Source organism: Eleutherodactylus coqui, chromosome 1 (genome assembly GCF_035609145.1).
Source record: "Eleutherodactylus coqui strain aEleCoq1 chromosome 1, aEleCoq1.hap1, whole genome shotgun sequence".
Lineage (NCBI taxonomy): Eukaryota > Metazoa > Chordata > Amphibia > Anura > Eleutherodactylidae > Eleutherodactylus > Eleutherodactylus coqui.
In genome coordinates, this window is record NC_089837.1 from 522,958,863 (window position 1) to 522,982,139 (window position 23,277).

At 42.3% G+C, this 23,277-nt stretch overlaps 1 protein-coding gene across 2 annotated transcripts in view; it reads left to right on the forward strand.

Annotated features, from left to right (window-relative positions):
- The window catches only part of WNT11 (Wnt family member 11), a 109,712-nt gene that overhangs the window by 82,301 nt on the left and 4,134 nt on the right, over positions 1–23,277 (forward strand). The window lies entirely within an intron of this gene.

Consider the following 23,277-nt stretch of genomic DNA (forward strand, 5'->3'; position numbering starts at 1 on the left):
GATTGGACGGATCTCGCCGGGGTCTGTAGGGTCGTCAACACTCAACGAGGAGAAGACTTTCATACAGAACAGAATACACATGTAATAGAAACCAGGTTTTCCGGGCGGACATCTGCTTGCTTTTTGCTTTATGAAGAGTCATTTCTCTAAAAACTATTTTGCCTCAGTCTAATTATTTTGCCATAAACTATTGCTGATAATTGACTTTCTTTTCATTCCCGTGTAACTAATGGAAACCGACCATTGAAGGAAGGAAATTACCTTTTACATAAATCAGGTTTTTATTATAAACATATTTATTAAAAAAGTTTTTGAAATATTTCAGCTCTCACAGGCGCCACTAGAGAGGTCACAATAGGCTGGCGCTTCCTCTTTACTGCAGCTCACTTGTCAGCTCTGGTAAACTGGGACAGGTCAAGCAGAGTCATCTCATTATCATTAGCGGAGGAATGAGTCGATGATGGTCTAGTTCTTTGGTCAAGTTTTGATTTCTTGTAGTCATTGGGTCATGGTTGATACAATTTCCATGGGAATATGACCGAATTCACTCACATCAGGATACTTTGAGCTCATGTGTATCTACCTCAGTCTTTATGGGTGGGTTTACCTCTCATGGGCATCTACCTCCGATCCTGTGGATGTCTATCTGCATCCTCGTGGGCAGTGGCATAATGTCACTTGTAATTGTTTAGCCCCAATGCAAAATCTGTAACAGGGCCCCTCAATTATAATGCTTCATTCATAGCATTGGTCTCCTCATATGCATCTCGAAAAATCAAGAGCTCAGGTGCACCCTCTAACCTATTAGATATTACCTTCCCAGTAATAAGTTCCACCACTTTTCAAAGTGAACAACTCCTGTTTAAGGATACTTAGATACAGCATGGAGAAAGTTCAGAGATGGTGAGCGGTTTGCAAATCATGTCCTATGAGGAACGGTTAAAGGATCTGGGAATGTTTAGCTTGCAGAAGAGAAGGCTGAGAGGAGACTTAATAGCTGTCTACAAATATCTGAAGGGCTGTCACAGTGCAGAGGGATCAGCCCTATTCTCATCTGCACAAGGAAAGACTAGAAGCAATGGGATGAAACTGAAAGGGAGGAGACACAGATTAGATATTAGACAGTGATGGGGATCAATGAGTGGAACAGGTTACCACAGGAGGTGGGGAGTTCTCCTTCAAAGGCTGGACAAATATCTGTCTGGGATGATTTAGTAAATTCTGCACTGAGCAGGGGGTTGGACCCGATGACCCTGGAGATCCCTTCCAACTCTACCATTCTATGATTCTATAGTTGGCAGAATCTTTAGTTGAAACTGGTGGCACAAGTTCTTTTATTCTTTTTGTTCCATGAATCTCAGGGTGTTATTTTTTGGGGGAGGGTTCTTTGAGCTGGTGGATGGTGTCTAGCATTCATGTGATTATCATGGCAGCAAGAGTTGGCAGGTTGGCGGTTCTTGGAGTTTGTATTAAATTGTTGGTGGAAGGGATTCATAGTGGTTATGTTCTCTCCACATGTTTACTGAGTCTTATAGAAACACAATTCAAAAAAAGCTGTGCAAAATGTAAAGAAAAAAAGAATGCAGTGATTTACAAATCTCATATAACCATATTTTATTCACAGTAGGACCTAGAACACACATCAGAAGGTGAAAGTGAAACATTTTTCCGTTTCATTTAAAAAAGTTAACTCATTTAAAAAATTGATGGCAGCAACACACCTCACAAAAGTTGGAACACGGGTAACAGAAGGCTGGAAAAGTAAATGATACTAATGGAAAACAGCTGGAGCGTCAATTTTCTACTAAGTCACATGACTGTGTATAAAAAGAGCATGTTAGAGAGACCGAGTCTCTCAGAAGTAAACATGATCAGAGGTTCACCATTCTTTGAAAACAATGTTAAAAAAATTGTGGAAAAATTTCTGAAAATGTTCCTCAACATATAATTGCGAAGAGTTTTAATATCCCACCGTCTACAGTGCATAGTATCACCCAAAGATTCAGAGAATCTGGAGAAATTCCTGTGTACAAGGGACAAGGCCGGTGGTCCATATTGGTTGCAAGAGATCTGCAGGCCCTCAGGCGGCGCTGCATTACAAACAGGTATGATTCTGTAATGTAAATCACTGCATGGGCTCAGTTAAACCTGTATCAGGCAAAGAAGAAGCCATATATCAATACAATATAGAAACTCCGGCATTTTCTCTGGGCCAAAGCTCATTTAAATGGACTGAGGCAAAATGGAAAACTGTTTTGTGGTCAGATTAATCAAAATTTGAAATCCTTCTTGGAAAGCATAGACGTTGTGTCCAGTGGGCTCCAGAGCAGAGGGATCATCCAGCTTATATCAGCGCACAGTCCTGCACCTCTAATGGAATGGGATGGCATTAGTGCCTATGGCATGGGCAGCTTACACAACTATCAGTGCTGAGCAGTATATAGGAGGTTGTAGAACAACATATGCTCCATCCAGACATCTCTTTCAGGGAAGGACTTGTATATTTCAGTAATACAATATTAAACCACATACGGCATCCATCACAACAGCATGGCTGCGCAGAAAAAGAGTCCGGGAAAGAACCGGCCGCCTGCAGTCCAGACCTTTGATCAATAGAGAATATTTGGTGCATTATAAACTGAGGACTGCGGAGTAGAGAGAATCCAACATCAGACAAGAACAGGACAACATTCCTCTCCCAAAACTCCAGCGATCGGTCTCCTCACAAGAAGAGCGGATGCTACACAGTGGTAGACCTGGCCCCGTCCAACTTTTGTGAGATGTGTTGCGGCCATCAATTTCTAAATGAGTTCATTTTTTAAAAATGAAATGGGAAAGTGTCTCCCCTCTCCCTCTATGTTCTATTGTGGGTCAAACATGGTTAGATGAGATTTCCAAATCATTATCTTTTTTTTTCTTTACATTTTACACAGCGCCCCAGTATTTTTGGAGTTGGGGTTGTACTTTGTCTGGCTGACTTTGGCCTTCTGCTGGGTGGATAGTGTTAGACCAGCCATCTGCGGTTGGTCGTGATCCCCCTGTTCCTGTGGTAAGCGGTTGGAGGTATTTAAAAGAGGGCAGATTAATGGCTAGATAGTGTAGCTCCAAGGACCACCTCTGTCTTATGTTTTGTTCATGTGTTGGGTTGAGTGGTCGAGGCTAATGCTTTTTTTTACAGTATGTTTAGCATGTTTTGTATTATTACCTGGAGTTTGACTGCTGTGGGTCATTAAAGGAAGGATTGGGGATTGAATAATGGGGTCGAGACAGTCAGTGTCCCTGTTGGCAGAATGAACTTCACAGTGCCAAAGTCATGAATTTGCCAATTTGAAGACCTCCATAGATACCTGGTGGAATAAACATGGCTGGAGCCACATCCTCTCCCAGCCAATGTGTTCTATGGACTTATGTGGGAAGACCCGATTCCATCCTCGCCACTAAGAGCTTTTTTCTTGTAGTTTCAAGGAACTGTTGAAATCCACCGAGTGGCTTGGATAACTACCTTTCGCCCTACTCCGGAGCTGGTGTTTATGAGTCCTCGCGCAGTAGACTCACTCATTTTTCCTAGTGGAATACTGTACAGTATATCGTCAGGCCTCATAAAGGGTTCTGTAAAAGGGCAGTGGATTAGTGCATAAAGTCATCAGCATTAATTTCAGCAATTACACATATTTTTATGGCACGGGTTAGTACTGCCAGATGGCACCCCGTTCAGTTTATGATTGGAAGAGCTGGCTGGACATGAATGCATTTGGACTGAGACTCCTTCTAAAATGTAAATGTATTAATATGCTCCTATAAATCATCATGACTTCAAAAATAAACATGTGAAGATGTAAAAATTAGAACAACTGTATCCTAATTTACCCTTTTTCCTGTGAGCTAGTAAAGGTACATTTTAGCTGCAGAAAGTTAAAGCTTTATTTTCTGTTCAGGTTCGGCCTTTGAAGTCACAAGTTCCCATTATCATCCTTGAGGACGTTGTTCAAAGGTTCTGCACAAAAATATATTAGGAAGGAGAACGACTTAGGATCCCATCTTGGATATATAAAGCTTATTCACAATCTATGCTTATTCAAGTAGGTCGGGGGTCCCACAGTCTCTGCATCAGTCCGGTCCAGAGGTCAGACCTGTATCCAACAGACATTTATGCCATATCTGGTGGGATCTGCTGGCACTTTGTTCTTTTGATGCGCAGTGAATGCATAGATTGTTAGCAGATCAAACCAAAATTGGCTAGGTCTATGAAAAAATGTGTTAATAGAGGAACCTTATCTATTACGCTTAATGTAGAGGAGCTAGAAAAGGTGTTTTTCATTTTTAATGACTTAACTTGTGCATCCGTTAAATGAACACGATATTGTAATGCTTTATTTCTTCTGTGGAGGCACTGCAATTAAATTAACTCTTCCTGTGAGGTTCTTCCACAAACTACAGCTAATTAACTAGGATTAGAGATGAGCGAGCACCAAAATGCTCGGGTGCTCGTTACTCGAGTCGAACTTCCCGCGATGCTCGAGGGTTCATTTCGAGTAACGAACCCCATTGAAGTCAATGGGCGACCCGAGCATTTTTGTATATCGCCGATGCTCGCTAAGGTTTTCATTTGTGAAAATCTGGGAAATTCAAGGAAGTGATGGGAACGACACAGCAACGGATAGGGCAGGCGAGGGGCTACATGTTGGGCTGCATCTCAAGTTCACAGGTCCCACTATTAAGCCACAATAGCGGCAAGAATGGCCCCCCTAACAATTTTTACTTCTGAAAAACCCTCATTAGCATGGCATACCTTAGCTAAGCACCACAATACCTCCAACAAAGCACAATCACTGCCTGCATGACACTCCGCTGTCACTTCTCCTGGGTTACATGCTGCCCAACCACCCATTTCAGTAATAGTAGCAGTCAAGACAGGCCCCAGTAACAATTCCAAAGCAGCAGTATAGGGGGAGCACAGTATTAGTTCCATTTCAGTAGTAGTTGCAGTCTAGACACGCCCCAGTAACAATTCCAAAGCAGCAGTATAGGGGGAGCACAGTATTAGTTCCATTTCAGTAGTAGTTGCAGTCTAAACAGGCTCCAGTAATATATCACTAGCAGCAGTATAGGGGGAGCACAGTATTAGTTCCATATCAGTAGTAGTAGCAGTCTAGACAGGCCCAAGTAACATATCACTAGCAGCAGTATAGGGGGAGCACAGTATTAGTTCCATTTCAGTAGTAGTTGCAGTCTAGACAGGCCCCAGTAACAATTCCGAAGCAGCAGTATAGGGGGAGCACAGTATTAGTTCCATTTCAGTAGTAGTAGCAGCAGTCAAGACAGGCCCCAGTAACATATCACTAGCAGCAGTATAGGGGGAGCACAGTATTAGTTCCATTTCAGTAGTAGTAGCAGTCTAGACAGGCCCCAGTAACATATCACTAGCAGCAGTATAGGGGGAGCACAGTATTAGTTCCATTTCAGTAGTAGTTGCAGTCTAGACAGGCCCCAGTAACATGTCACTAGCAGCAGTATAGGGGGAGCACAGTATTAGTTCCATTTCAGTACTAGTAGCAGTCTAGACAGGCCCCAGTAACATATCACTAGCAGCAGTATAGGGGGAGCACAGTATTAGTTCCATTTCAGTAGTAGGATTTCTTCCATCCGCGGGTGCAGCCTATGTATTGTTTAGGTACCGCTGCTGTCCGCTGGTGGAGAAGAGATGTCTGGGGAAATCCAGGCTTTGTTCATCTTTATGAGTGTAAGCCTGTTCGCACTGTCAGTTGACAGGCGGGTATGCTTATCCGTGATGATTCCCCCAGCCGCACTAAACACCCTCTCTGATAAGACGCTAGCCGCAGGGCAAGCAAGCACCTCCAGGGCATACAGCGCGAGTTCAGGCCACATGTCCAGCTTCGACACCCAGTAGTTGTACGGAGCAGAGGCGTCACGGAGGATGGTTGTGCGATCGGCTACGTACTCCCTCACCATCCTTTTACAGTGCTCCCGCCGACTCAGCCTTGACTGGGGAGTGGTGACACAGTCTTGCTGGGGAGCCATAAAGCTGGCAAAGGCCTTGGAGAGTGTTCCCCTGCCTGCGCTGTACATGCTGCCTGATCTCCGTGCCTCCCCTGCTACCTGGCCCTCGGAACTGCGCCTTCTGCCACTAGCGCTGTCGGATGGGAATTTTACCATCAGTTTGTCCGCCAGGGTCCTGTGGTATAGCATCACTCTCGAACCCCTTTCCTCTTCGGGTATGAGAGTGGAAAGGTTCTCCTTATACCATGGGTCGAGCAGTGTGTACACCCAGTAATCCGTAGTGGCCAGAATGCGTGTAACGCGAGGGTCACGAGAAAGGCATCCTAACATGAAGTCAGCCATGTGTGCCAGGGTACCTGTACGCAACACATGGCTGTCCTCACTAGGAAAATCACTTTCAGGATCCTCCTCCTCCTCCTTCTCAGGCCATACACGCTGAAAGGATGACAGGCAAGCAGCATAGGTACCCTCAGCAGTGGGCCAAGCTGTCTCTTCCCCCTCCTCCTCATGCTCCTCCCCCTCCTCCTCCTCCTCCAAAACGCGCTGAGATATAGACATGAGGGTGCTCTGACTATCCAGCGACATACTGTCTTCCCCCGCTTCCGTTTCCGAGCGCAAAGCGTCTGCCTTTATGCTTTGCAGAAAGAAGATAAAGATGGATAGCGCTCCAAGAAATGGATAAGACGTGGTTGTCAAAAAATACAGAGAATATACGTAAATAAATATGGGGCAATCGTGTGCAGAAGGTAACTCACCCCGTGACGCCGGGCCCGTCTGTGGGGTGCCCGTGCGTCAATATCCAAGATGGCGTGTCAATCCAGAAAGAAATTCCTCACACCGGTCTCATGAGACATCCTGAGGAGAGCGTCTTGGTTGCTCCCGGCGATGAAAAAACCACCACGGGATAGGGATAGATCAATGTGAAAAACAGAAAATTAACCAGCGCTCCGGTGCTTTGGAAAATGGCAGATGATGCAAGGTAGTGCAAACGAGGTGTATATGATGTGGATGTTTACTTACTTCGCAGGGGTGCTAGTGGTTAAGCACCCCTGAATCCAAGGTAGCAGGCAGAATTCAGAAGGTATATATAGTAATTCCTTTTATTGCGACGCGTTTCGGCCGTTATATCGGCCTTTCTCAAGCATGCTTGAGAAAGGCCGATATAACGGCCGAAACGCGTCGCAATAAAAAGGAATTACTATATATACCTTCTGAATTCTGCCTGCTACCTTGGATTCAGGGGTGCTTAACCACTAGCACCCCTGCGAAGTAAGTAAACATCCACATCATATACACCTCGTTTGCACTACCTTGCATCATCTGCCATTTTCCAAAGCACCGGAGTGCTGGTTAATTTTCTGTTTTTCACATTGATTTATGCTTTGCAGGGAACTTGCAGGGAACTTCTCAAGAGGCATAGCAGAGCAATGGTAACGCTAATGATTGCAGCATCGCCACTCTCCATCAGGGTAGACTCTTCAAAGTTTCCAAGGACCTTGCAGATGTCTGCCAACCAGGCCCACTCTTCTGTAAGAATTGAGGAGGCTGACTCCCACTACGCCGCCCATGTTGGAGTTGGTATTCCACTATAGCTCTACGCTGCTCATAGAGCCTGGCCAACATGTGGAGCGTAGAGTTCCACCATGTGGGCACGTCGCACAGCAGTCGGTGCACTGGCAGATTAAACCGATGTTGCAGGATCCGCAGGGTGGCAGCGTCTGTGTTGGACTTGTGGAAATGTGCGCTGACCCGGCGCACCTTTCTGAGCAGGTCTGACAAGCATGGGTAGCTTTTCAGAAACCGCTGAACCACAAAATTAAAGACGTGGGCCAGGCATGGCACGTGCGTGAGGCTGCAAAGCCGCCACCAGGTTACGGCCGTTGTCACACACGACCATGCCCGGTTGGAGGCTCAGCGGCGAAAGCCAGCGGTCGGTCTGCTCTGTCAGACCCTGCAGCAGTTCGTGGGCTGTGTGCCTCTTCGCTCCTAAGCTGAGTAGTTTCCGCACGGCCTGCTGACGCTTGCCCACCGCTGTGCTGCCACGCCGCGCAACACCGACTGCTGGCGACGTGCTGCTGCTGACACATCTTGATTGCGAGACAGAGGTTGCGTAGGAGGAGGAGGAGGAGGGTGGTTTAGTGGAGGAAGCATACACCGCCGCAGATACCAGCACCGAGCTGGGGCCCGCAATTCTGGGGGTGGGTAGGACGTGAGCGGTCCGAGGATCTGACTCGGTCCCAGCCTCCACTAAATTCACCCAATGTGCCGTCAGGGAGATATAGTGGCCCTGCCCACCTGTGCTTGTCCACGTGTCCGTTGTTAAGTGGACCTTGCCAGTAACCGCGTTGGTGAGGGCGCGTACAATGTTGCGGGAGACGTGGTCGTGCAGGGCTGGGACGGCACATCGGGAAAGTAGTGGCGACTGGAAACCCAGTAGCGTGGGGCCGCCGCCATCATGTTTTTGAAAGCCTCCATTTCCACAAGCCTATACGGCAGCATCTCCAGGCTGATCAATTTGGCTATGTGCACGTTTAACGCTTGAGCGTGCGGTTGCGTGGCGGCGTACTTGCACTTGCGCTCAAACAGTTGCGCTAGCGACGGCTGGACGCTGCGCTGAGAGACATTGCTGGATGGGGCCGATGACACCGGAGGTGAGCGTGTGGGTGCAGGCCGGGAGACGGTCGTGCCTGTGTCCTGAGAGGCTGGATCTCAGTGGCAGGTTGGGGCACAGGGCGAGAGGCAGTGGTGCAAACCGGAGGCGGTGAACGGCCTTCGTCCCACCTTGTGGGGTGCTTGGCCATCATATGCCTGCGCATGCTGGTGGTGGTGAGGCTGTTGGTGGTGGCTCCCCGGCTGATCTTGGCGCGGCAAAGGTTGCACACCACAGTTTGTCGGTCGTCTGCACTCTCAGTGAAAAACTGCCACCTCAGCCTCTGCAGGGTGGCATGGCGCGAGGGGGCGCTTTGGGAAACAGTTGGTGGATTATTCGGTCTGGCCCTGCCTCTACCCCTGGCCACCGCTCTGCCTCTTCCAACCTGCCCTGCTGCTGCACTTGCCTCCCCCTCTGAAGACCTGTCCTCAGTAGGCTTAGCAAACCAGGTGGGGTCAGTCACCTCATCGTCCAGCTGCTCTTCCTCCGAATCCTCTGTGCGCTCCTCCCTCAGACTTACTGCCCTTACTACTACCTCACTGATAGACAACTGTGTCTCATCGTCCTTGTCCTCCTCACCCACTGAAAGCTCTTGAGACAGTTGCCGGAGGTCCCCAGCCTCATCCCCCGGACCCCGGGAACTTTCTGAAGGTTGGGCATCGGTCACGACAAACTCCTCCGGTGGGAGAGGAACCATTGCTGCCCAATCTGGGCAGGGGCCCGGGAACAGTTCCTGGGAGTCTGCCTGCTCCTCAGAATGTGTCATTTTCATGGAGTGAGGAGGCTGGGAGGAAGGAGGAGCAGCAGCCAGAGGATTCAGAGTTGCAGCTGTGGACGGCGTAGAAGACTGGGTGGTCGATAGATTGCTGGATGCACTTTCTGCCATCCACGACAGGACCTGCTCACACTACTCAGTTTCTAATAAAGATCTACCGCGTGGACCCATTAATTGTGAGATGAATCTGGGGACCCCAGAAACTTGCCTCTCTCCTAATCCCGCAGCAGTCGGCTGCGATACACCTGGACCAGGAGCTCGGCCTGTGCCCACACCCTGACTTGGGCCTCCGCGTCCTCGCCCGCGTCCACGTCCTCTAGGCCTACACCTACCCCTCAGCGTGGTGTATTACGAGTAGAGCAGAAACAGAACGCTGTAATTAAATGTGCCGCTTATTGGCCTGTGGTTGGAGGCTGACTTCGCTTATGGAACGCACAGCAGAGCGAGGAAACAATTATGCGCAAGCCTGTAGTCAGACCTAGGTGCGTATGACTGAGCTACTGGAATTCACAAGGCAGAACCAGTCAAGTGGCCAAAGGCCAGTGGTAGGCCTTAAGTATTTTGCTTCAATTTTTTAAAATGGTGAGGTGAAAAACCAGACAGACACCGTATGCAGCGTATATATGTATACTCTTTCCCTCTGGCGGGATGACGGCGATCATGTAACGGACACAGCAGAGCCAGGAAACAATTATGCGCAAGGCTGGGTATTAATGAGCGACTACTACCCCCAGCACACACGCAGTAAACTGAAGACGGTCACAGGCAGGCCAAATATAGTATTTTTTTACAATTTTTGGGAAAAAGCCCATTGCCTGTGATATAGCCTGTATATGGATTTCCCCGTTGGAGGATGACTGTGGTTATTGAAAGCACAGTGCAGCCAGGAAACAATTATGCGCAAGGCTGGGTATTAATCAGCGACTACTACCCCCAGCAGACACGCAGTAAACTGAAGACGGTCACAGGCAGCCCAAATATAGTATTTTTTTCTAATTTGTTTGAAAAAGCCCACTGCCTATATAGACAGTATATATCTTTCACCTTTCCCACTGTCCCTGCCTCAGCAGTACTGCCCCTATACTCTGTAAAATGACTGCAGACTGAGGACGCTATGGTCTGCACGCCCGATATACAAAAAAAAAAAAATTGTGCAAAACTGCTAAAAGCAGCCTCAACAGTACTGCACACGGTCAGATGTGGCCCTAAGAAGGACCGTTGGGGTTCTTGAAGACTAAAATAACACCTAACACTCTCCCTATAGCAGCTACAGCAGCAACAACACTTTCCCTGATCTCTCTTAGCTTGTGTCTGTGGCGAGCCGCTGGCAGCCCCAGTTTCTATACTCGTGTGTCACCTGATCTCCCCAGCCACTCACTGCAGGGGGGTGGGACAGGGCTGGAACTTCACAGGAGGCAGTTGTAATGCCTTCCCTATGTTTCTATTGGCCAGAAAAGCACGCAAATTTCTCAGGGAAGGAAATGTAATGGAGTCGAGCACCACGTGGTGCTCGTCTTCAGTAACGAGCATCTCGAACACCCTAATACTCGAACGAGCAACAAGCTCGGACGAGTACGCTCGCTCATCTCTAACTAGGATCCCAGCAATCAGACTCACTGTGATTTGCATTAAAAAACCTATTACTGAAAAAGATTAATTAAAGTTGACCATGGATTGAAAGATCCTACCTTAAAGTTATTCACTGCATTGTAAAACTATATAAATAATACAATACTACCCCCTACGTACGAGAATATAACTACTATAATACTGCTCCTATGTACAAGAATATAACTACTATAATACTTCCCCCTATGTACAAGAATATAACTACTATAATACTGCCCCATTTGAATAAGAATATAGCTATTATAATACTGCCCCCTATGTACAAGAATATAACTACTATAATACTGCCCCCTATGTACAAGAATATAACTACTATAATACTACCCCCTATGTACAAGAATATAACTACTATAATATTGCCCCCTATGTACAAGAATATATCTACTATAATACTGCCTCCTATGTACAAGAATATAACTACTATAATACTGCCCCCTATGTACAAGAATATAACTACTATAATACTACCCCCTATGTACAAGAATATAACTACTATAATACTGCCTCCTATGTACAAGAATAGAACTACTATAATACTGCCCCTATGTACAAGAATATAACTACTATAATACTGCCCCCTATGTACAAGAATATAACTACTATAATATTGCCCCCTATGTACAAGAATATAACTACTATAATACTGCCCACTATGTACAAGAATATAACTACTATAATACTGCCCCCTATGTACAAGAATATAACTACTATAATACTGCCCCTATGTACAAGAATATAACTACTATAATACTGCCCCCTATGTACAAGAGTATAACGACTATAATACTGCCCCCTATGTACAAGAATATAACTACTATAATACTGCCCCCTATGTACAAGAATATAACTACTGTATTACTGCTCCTATGTACAAGAATATAACTACTATAATACTGCCCCCCTATGTACAAGAATATAACTACTATAATACTGCCTCCTATGTACAAGAATATAACTACTATAATACTGCCCCCTATGTACTAGAATATAACTAATATAATACTGCTCCTATGTACAAGTATATAACTACTATAATATTGCCCCCTATGTACAAGAATATTACTACTATAATACTGACTCATATGTTAAAGAATATAACTACTATAATGCTGCCCCCTATGTACAAGAATATAACTACTATATTACTCCCTCTATGTACAAGAATATAACTACTATAATACTGCCCCCTATGTACAAGAATAGAACTACTATAATACTGCCCCCTATGTACAAGACTATAACTACTATAATACTGCCCCTATGTACAAGAATATAACTACTATAATACTGCCCCCTATGCACAAGAATATAACTACTATAATACTGCCCCCTATGCACAAGAATATAACTACTATAATACTGCCCCCTATGTACAAGAATATAACTACTATAATACTGCCCCTATGTACAAGAATATAACTACTATAATACTGCCTCCTATGCACAAGAATATAACTACTATAATACTGCCCCCTATGCACAAGAATATAACTACTATAATACTGCCCCCTATGTACAAGAATAGAACTACTATAATACTGCCTCCTATGTACAAGACTATACCTACTACAATACTGCCCCTATGTACAAGAATATCACTACTATAATACTGCCTCATATGTAAAAGAATATAACTACTATAATGCTGCCTCCTATGTACAAGACTATAACTACTACAATACTGCCCCTATGTACAAGAATATAACTACAATAATACTGCCCCCTATGTACAAGAATATAACTACTATAATACTGCTCCTATGTACAAGAATATAACTACTATAATACTGCCCCCTATGTACAAGAATATAACTACTATAATACTGCCTCATATGTAAAAGAATATAACTACTATAAAGCTGCCTCCTATGTACAAGACTAGAATTACTATAATAGTGCTCCTATGTACAAGAATATAACTACAATAATACTGGCTCCTATGCACAAGAATATAACTACTATAATACTGCCTCATATGTACAAGAATATAACTACTATAATACTGCCCCCTATGTACAAGAATATAACTACTATAATACTGCCCCCAATGTACAAGAATATAACTACTATAATACTGCCCCCTATGTACAAGAATATAACTACTATAATACTGCCCCCTATGTACAAGAATATAACTATTATAATACTGCCCCTACGTACAAGAATATAACTACTATAATACTGCCTCCTATGCACAAGAATATAACTACTATAATACTGCTCCCTATGTACAAGATTATAACTACTATAATATATGCCTGCTATGTACAAGAATATAGCTACTATAATACTGCCTCCTATGTACAAGAATATAACTATTATAATACTGCCCCCTATGTACAAGAATATAACTACTTTAATACTGACCCCTATGTACAAGAGTATAACTACTATAATACTGCCCCCTATGTACAAGAATATAACTACTATAATACTGCCTCCTATGTACACGAATATAACTACTATAATACTGTCCCCTATGTACAAGAACATAACTACTATAATACTGCCCCCTATGTACAAGAATATAACTACTATAATACTGCCCCTATATACAAGAATAAAGCTACTATAATGCTGCCCCCTATGTACAAGAATAGAACTACTATAATACTGCCCCCTATATAGAAGAATATAACTACTATAATACTGCACCCTATGTACAAGAATATAACTACTATAATACTGCCCCTTATGTACCAGAATATAACTACTATAATACTGCCCTCTATGTACAAGAATATACCTAGTATAAAACTCCCCCCTATGTACAAGAATATAACTACTATAATAATGCCTACAATGTACAAGAATATAACTACTATAATACTTTCCCCTGTGTATAAGAATATAACTACTATAATACTGCTCCCTATGTACAAGAATATAACTACTATAATACTGCCCCCTATGTACAAGAATATAACTACTATAATACTGTCCCCCATGTACAAGAATATAACTACAATAATAGTGCCTCCGATGTACAATAATATAACTATTATTTTACTGCCCCCATGTACAAGAATATAACTACTATAATACTGCTCCTATGTACAAGACTATAACTACTATAATACTGCCCTCTATGTGCAAGAATATAAGTACTATAATACTGCCCCTATATACAAGAATATAACTACTATAATACTGCCTCCTATATACAAGAATATAACTACTATAATACTGCTCCCAATGTACAAGGATATAACTACTATAATACTGCTCCCCTATGTACAAGACTATAACTACTATAATACTGCCCCCTATGTTCAAGAATATAACTACTATAATACTGCCCCCTATGTACAAGAATATAACTACTATAATACTGTCCCCTATGTACAAGAATATAACTACTATAATACTGCCCCTTATGTACAAGGATATAACTAATATAATACTGCTTCCATGTACAAGAATATAACTACTATAATACTGCTCCCTATGTACAAGAATATAACTACTATAATACTGCCCCCTATGTACAAGACTATAAGTACTATAATACTGCCCTCTATGTGCAAGATTATAACTACTATAATACTGTCCCCTATGTACAAGAATATAACTACTATAATACTGCCCCCTATGTACAAGGATATAACTAATATAATACTGCTCCTATGTACAAGAATATAACTACTATAATACTGCCCCCTATGTACAAGAATATAACTACTATAATACTGCCTCATATGTAAAAGAATATAACTACTATAAAGCTGCCTCCTATGTACAAGACTAGAATTACTATAATAGTGCTCCTATGTACAAGAATATAACTACAATAATACTGGCTCCTATGCACAAGAATATAACTACTATAATACTGCCTCATATGTACAAGAATATAACTACTATAATACTGCCCCCTATGTACAAGAATATAACTACTATAATACTGCCCCCAATGTACAAGAATATAACTACTATAATACTGCCCCCTATGTACAAGAATATAACTACTATAATACTGCCCCCTATGTACAAGAATATAACTATTATAATACTGCCCCTACGTACAAGAATATAACTACTATAATACTGCCTCCTATGCACAAGAATATAACTACTATAATACTGCTCCCTATGTACAAGATTATAACTACTATAATATATGCCTGCTATGTACAAGAATATAGCTACTATAATACTGCCTCCTATGTACAAGAATATAACTATTATAATACTGCCCCCTATGTACAAGAATATAACTACTTTAATACTGACCCCTATGTACAAGAGTATAACTACTATAATACTGCCCCCTATGTACAAGAATATAACTACTATAATACTGCCTCCTATGTACACGAATATAACTACTATAATACTGTCCCCTATGTACAAGAACATAACTACTATAATACTGCCCCCTATGTACAAGAATATAACTACTATAATACTGTCCCTATATACAAGAATATAGCTACTATAATGCTGCCCCCTATGTACAAGAATAGAACTACTATAATACTGCCCCCTATATACAAGAATATAACTACTATAATACTGCACCCTATGTACAAGAATATAACTACTATAATACTGCCCCTTATGTACCAGAATATAACTACTATAATACTGCCCTCTATGTACAAGAATATACCTAGTATAAAACTCCCCCCTATGTACAAGAATATTACTACTATAATAATGCCTACAATGTACAAGAATATAACTACTATAATACTTTCCCCTGTGTATAAGAATATAACTACTATAATACTGCTCCCTATGTACAAGAATATAACTACTATAATACTGCCCCCTATGTACAAGAATATAACTACTATAATACTGTCCCCCATGTACAAGAATATAACTACAATAATAGTGCCTCCGATGTACAATAATATAACTATTATTTTACTGCCCCCATGTACAAGAATATAACTACTATAATACTGCTCCTATGTACAAGACTATAACTACTATAATACTGCCCTCTATGTGCAAGAATATAAGTACTATAATACTGCCCCTATATACAAGAATATAACTACTATAATACTGCCTCCTATATACAAGAATATAACTACTATAATACTGCTCCCAATGTACAAGGATATAACTACTGTAATACTGCTCCCCTATGTACAAGAATATAACTACTATAATACTGCCCCCTATGTTCAAGAATATAACTACTATAATACTGCCCCCTATGTACAAGAATATAACTACTATAATACTGTCCCCTATGTACAAGAATATAACTACTATAATACTGCCCCCTATGTACAAGGATATAACTAATATAATACTGCTTCCATGTACAAGAATATAACTACTATAATACTGCTCCCTATGTACAAGAATATAACTACTATAATACTGCCCCCTATGTACAAGACTATAAGTACTATAATACTGCCCTCTATGTGCAAGATTATAACTACTATAATACTACCCTCTATGTACAAGAATATAACTACTATAATACTGCCCCCTATATACAAGAATATAACTACTATAATACTGCTTCCATGTACAAGAATATAACTACTATAATACTGCTCCCCTATGTACAAGAATATAACTACTATAATACTGCCCCCTATGTTCAAGAATATAACTACTATAATACTGCCCCCTATGTACAAGAATATAACTACTATAATACTGTCCCCTATGTACAAGAATATAACTACTATAATACTGCCCCCTATGTACAAGGATATAACTAATATAATACTGCTCCCTATGTACAAGAATATAACTACTATAATACTGCCTCCTATGTACAAGAATATAACTACTATAATACTGTCCCCTATGTACAAGAATATAACTACTATAATACTGCCCCCTATGTACAAGGATATAACTAATATAATACTGCTCCCTATGTACAAGAATATAACTACTATAATACTGCCTCCTATGTACAAGAATATAACTACTATAATACTGCCCCTATTACAAGAATATAACTACTATAATACTGCCCCCTATGTACAAGACTATAAGTACTATAATACTGCCCCCTATGTACAAGAATATAGCTACTATAATATTGCTCCCCTATGTACAAGAATATAACTACTATAATACTGCCCCCTATGTACAAGAATATAACTACTATAATACTGCTCCCCTATGTACAAGAATATAACTACTATAATACTGCCCCCTATGTAGAAGAATATAACTACTATAATACTGCCCCCTATGTACAAGAATATAACTACTATAATACTACCCCTATGTCCAAGAATATAACTACTATAATACTGCCCACTATGTACAAGAATATAACTACCATAATACTGCCCCCTATGTACAAGAATATAACTACTATAATACTACCCCTATGTCCAAGAATATAACTACTATAATACTGTCCCCTATGTACAAGAATATAACTACTATAATACTGCCCCCTATGTACAAGAATATAACTACTATAATACTGCCCCCTATGTACAAGAATATAACTACTATAATACTGCCCCTATGTGCAAGAATATAACTACTATAATACTGCCCCTATGTACAAGAATATAACTACTATTATACTGCCCCCTATGTACAAGGATATAACTACTATAATACTGCCTCCTATGTACAAGAATATAACTACTATTATACTGCCCCCTATGTACAAGAATATAACTACTATAATACTGCCCCCTGTGTACAAGAATATAACTACTATTATACTGCCCCCTATGTACAAGGATATAACTACTATAATACTGCCTCCTATGTACAAGAATATAACTACTATAATACTACCCCCTATGTACAAGAATATAACTACTATAATACTGCCCCCTATGTACAAGAATATAACTACTATAATACTGCCTCCGATGTACAAGAATATAACTACTATAATACTGCCTCCTATGTACAAGAATATAACTACTATAATACTACCCCCTATGTACAAGAATATAACTAGTATAATACTGCCAGATATCGAAAAGAATATTGAACATTTAGTAAATGAATCCTTGTGTAAGTGAAAAGGAAATTGAGAGGTAAATACAGTGGAGGTCACAGTCGGGCTCTCAGCGGGGGTTTCAGTGTTTCCATCTTTTGCTTCACGAAGTTAATAAGTTATGTCATTGGATCTGCGCAGTGTTGAGTTGACTCTATGACTGCACTTCCCTTCTGCTCCGCTTCTCATAGACCCTCCTGGTGTTCCTCCTGCAGTCAGACGCTTTATCGCTGATCTGGGTGTCCACACCCTGATATCTGGGCTTTATGATCTCTGCAGCCAACGCGCTGTTGCCATGTAATATACATGAACTGTAAATCTCTTGTAGTTGGGTCTGTGTTCCATCCTCTAATGACTTTGATTTGACAGACATATATTTTTATGACCCCGCTTATTACACAGGAGACCTCTGGGTGATGGTACACAGTACTGTAATATATACTTATTGCCTCGTCAGCATCTCTACGGGTTTTAACTTTTTTATATAATTCCCTGAAATCTAAAGATATTTAGGATTTAAAAATGTAATGTACCTAACCTGCTGGTGCTAAGTGAACACTCCATGTAAACCTGATATAACATGCCATGCCTTGTGCAGAGGCGGGCCATGACACGTGTGCTCCTTAAATCCTTATGTCATACTCTGCTCCCTCAGGTCCTTCAGCACTCTCTACTTCCTGCCTCATATGTGGCAGAGCATTCACGGGGGGTCCAGGGACCAGGTTTGACCTAATTATGTCCCTGCTACCCATCACGCACCATACCGAAGCATCTCTAAGTCCCGATAGGTCTTCCTCCAGGGCTGGGATAGCGGCCTTAAAGTATCTGAGGTTTGTTATGGTGCTGTATTGATGTTATAAGCTTCATTCTGGTGCCATAATTTTGTTACGAGCTTGGTTCTGCTGCTGTTTATGTTATGAGGTTGGTTCTAAGGCTGTATTTGTGGCAAGAGCTTGGTTCTGGTGCGGGTATTTATGTACTGGGGTTTGTTCTGGTGCTGTATTTTTGTTATGAGCCTGGGTTTAGTGCTGTATTTTATGTTATAAGCTTGGTTCTGGTGCTGTATTTTATTTTACAAGCTTGGTTCTTGTGCTGAATTTATCTTATGATCCTGGTTCCGGTGCTGTATTTTATGTTATTAGCTTGGTTTTGGTGCTGTATTTTATTTTACAAGCTTGGTTCTGGTGCTGTATTTTATTTTACAAGCTTGGTTCTTGTGCTGAATTTACGTTATGAGCTTGGTGCCGGTGCTGTATTTTTTGTTATAAGCTTGGTTCTGGTACTGTATTTTATTTTACAAGCTTGGTTCTTGTGCTGAATTTACGTTATGAGCTTGGTTCCGGTGCTGTATTTTTTGTTATAAGCTTGGTTCTGGTACTGTATTTTATTTTACAAGCTTGATTCTGGTGCTGTATTTATGCTATGAGCTTGATTATGGTATTGCATTTATGTTATGAGCTTTGCTCTGGTGCTGTATTTATGGTATAAGCTTGGCTCTGGTGCTGCATTTATTTACTGGTGTGGGTATACTGCTATCTTGTTGCTTTCTACAGTGGGAGTGTGACAGAAAATAATCAGCACGGGTGCCATCTAACCTTAGGCCATCGCTGCATTCATTACTCCTCTCATCGTCTTCCCATTGTCTCATTCTCACCGTTCCCGAGACACGATTCTGTGTTCCTGCTCTTCTTTACTTTCAGCCTGATTGTTGAGCCGCACAGATCAGTTTCCAGGGTCTTCGCTGTGTGTGGAGAGTCTTTCAGGCTCCGCTCTCTCATTTAATGTTCTGCACAATGCATTCTCTGGTGACCCAGCGAGGTTCACAGATATCTGATCTGATGCCGACCTGACCGCATTCTGCCAATGGCACAAATCTGCCAACAGATATCCTTGTATGTTAAGGAGTCACCCGGTGGGACTGATGTTCCAAGTATTACGGGATGATGCTGATCATTATTATTATTACTGCAGTATAATTATATATATTAGTAATAGAGCGACACATGCAAAAAAAAAAAAACCCCCACTAAAGAACTGTTGTTGGACTATTCTTTAACCCTTTCCAATCCACTATCTGAGCTCTGAAGACATTGCGATTTAAGGCTGTACAGCTCTGATGTTGGAAGATGTCTGTCGGGGTTCTCTTACTGTATATTGCCAGCCTCTCTGCTGTCGGACCCTATCCAACATGTCACCTCATGCAGTCCTGGCTTTAGCCAGCAGATAGCGCTGTTGTATAACGGCAGAAAAAGAGTAAGCCCCCTAGGAAATCCAGGATACAAATTGGATTGGAAAGGGTTAATCTTTCATGAAACATTAAGAAACCATGCTCCCCTATGTTTTTATAGTTTTTTGGTCTTTTTATGCATTTACAGTTTCCGTTCCACGGGGTAGGTTCACAGGATTCCATGTCGGAAAAATCAGACGCAGAATCTTTCTCAAAATCCCCAGCAGAAATCTGCGGCTGAGCCGTGGATATTCTCTTGCAGTTGCACATGGATTTAGCCCAGTTCAAAGGGACAAATCTGCATTCAGATTTTCTAACATGGGCCCCATATCTAGAAGGAACAAGCAAATCAGAATGAAGGAAAAAAACACCTCTACAGCGCCACCTATTGGATGGCAGCATTCCTTCAAATCAAAGTGACTTCATAACAGTCTTATCATTGATTGAGAATAGTAAACCAAGCCAGAAGCATACACAGATGGAGTGTTTCAGGGTGATTGCCCCTCATCAGTGTGCAGCAGGCCTCTGGCTTAGTCTGTGAGGGTCCTATGATGTGGGTCAGGAGGGGTGTCGTGTTTCCTTAAGGAGAGCAACCAAAAGGTGTGTGGAGACACCTAGAGGGTGAGTGGGTCGGGGGATAGTATAGTCTCTCTCAAAGGAGAGACCCCAGAAGGCGTGTGGGGACACCTAGAGGGTGAGTAGGTCAGGGGATGGTATAGTCTCTCCCCAAGGAGAGAGCCCCAGAAGGCGTGTGGGGACACCTAAAAGATGAGTAAGGCGACTTATAAGGCGATGCTAGCTCCTCTGGGAAATCTATGCAAATAAAAAAGAATGGGGAAATACCTCTACAGCGCCATCTATTGGATGACCTGTTGCTTCTAGTATAGACCACAGAGCGGATTGCTTTTAAAAACAGTGGGACATTTTGGGTCTCGGATTTTGCAGCAGATTTGATGAAGTGCGGATTCCGCATCCAGTCCTTCCTAGGTATTGTTTCCTAGGCTGCAGATCCACATCTAAATGGTCAACGGCGTTCTAAGCTGAACATGCCTGCTGCTCTCGTCAAATCACAACTGCTAGCCCAGCTTGAGGCCCGCAAGTACCAGTGTTGGTGACCAGCTGGGTATCCCAGGTCCCGTTAACTATTTCTGCATTGAGCAGGGGATTGAACCCAATGACCCTGGAGGTCCTCTACGATTCTATGTTTCCTCACCAAAATCCCCATGGAACTTGGATTCTCAGTGTGGATTTTAGCTTCTTTCAAATGAGGATGTGAAATTGCTTCTAATGGATATCTGCACCGTAGCCTGGAAGGTGCCGATACCGTCTGCAAATGGGTCTGAAATCCGTGCACAGAGAAAGGAGAAGTAACAGGTCACTTCTTGATATGGAATCCACGACGGAGAATCCTCATGTGAATTTGCCCACTGAAAATCAGTGCTAACCTACAGTACACAGAAGTGTAAGTCTGTGGTAGAAATCCACAGCTCATTCGCAGATCTGCCACAAATACCTCGGTGGAAAATCTAATGTGGATTCTGTCTTCTGAGTATTCCAAGAAAGTCTGCTAGGCACTTCCAATTTTCATTTCCTGGAGTGCCCTGCATCCATCTTGGCACCCTCTGAGGCTGCAGACAGTCTTGGAACATGAGATCTCCAAAGTCATCATAAGCCGTATTAAAGTACTTCTCGATCGATAAACATTAATATGCTTATTTAAACAGTAAACAGCATAGTTTTAGAACACGAGATCTCACGATAACTTGCAAAATCTCACATTTTGAGGTTGTTTGGAGTGGCAGGACAGTGCCAGGAAAGACTCGAGGCATGCCAGAGAACAAAAACTGGAAGTGCCGACTTCCAGTGAAAACTCAACAATCTCATGGAGCGGGATGGTGATGGAGCTTTTTTTTAATAGGTCCCAATTAGTTGAAGGTTTTTTCAAAGTGCCACATTTAGAGGTGCTGCCCGAGGAATTCCAGTCTTCACCCTTTAACCATACCAGTCTGTGCTGCAGGGTCCCAAGGCCATTACTTTGGATGTGGTTCGAGTAATGTGCCAGCAGATGCTATTATAGACCAAGGAGCAGTACCTAAGTGTGTGAATGGAAGCGAAATCAGATCAATCTGGATAAGAGCAGACGGTGTAACTTCGGTATGAGGGACAAGCCAGAGAACAGGTTCAGCACAGTAGAACATGCCAGGAGTCGGGGCAGGCAGCAGACAGGAGAATGGTCAATACAACAAGCCGAAGTCAGGAGCTCAGAATGCAGCAGAATCACAAGATAGCACATGAAGCTGGACCAAAAACCCAGGCATGTTCCTTAGGGGGAGGGTGTCTGATATGGCCAAAATTGTCAGAGTAAGATTTACCAAGGAGAGCTCTGGCCCCTTAAGAGCGAGGACTGTATGCTTGCACCCTCTGGGCCACCTACAGAGACCGGGCAGACGGCAGAGCTGGGTGGGCATCTTCAAAAGTGAGGAAAAGAACGTCAGCAGGGAAAAGAGACCTAAGGTGGTGACCGTGGTCACGAACTGTAAACTGAGTTTGTGGTTGTTTTTTTGTGGTGGGGAATAGGAATAGGGGGGGGGGGGGGGGGGCAATTTTTTGGTTTTTTTGGTACTATTCTTAAATTTGTTGCATCAATAGCAACCTTTTTACTAGGTGTTCTTCATGTTTAATAAATGGCACATGGTTACAATGTGGGAGGAGCCTCCTACAGATCTTGTATCGGCCCTCACAATTAAGTCTCTGCTTGTGTGACTTGAGCGTTAGCCTATACATCCTATATAAATAAATTTGGTTTTAATTGTTTCAAGTTTATGATCTCATCCAAATAAAATCTCCATAAACATTGACTACCCAGCTGCACATGCCCACATGAAGAAAGGGGAAAAATAAGCTCAAAACTAAACAATATTTCTTAATAGCAAACAAAAAGAAAAATAAAAGATCTTTCACATCTGGTGCCATTAAGTGCCGCTCAGTTTCCCATCGTTTGACTTTTCCTTGCACATTCCATAGAG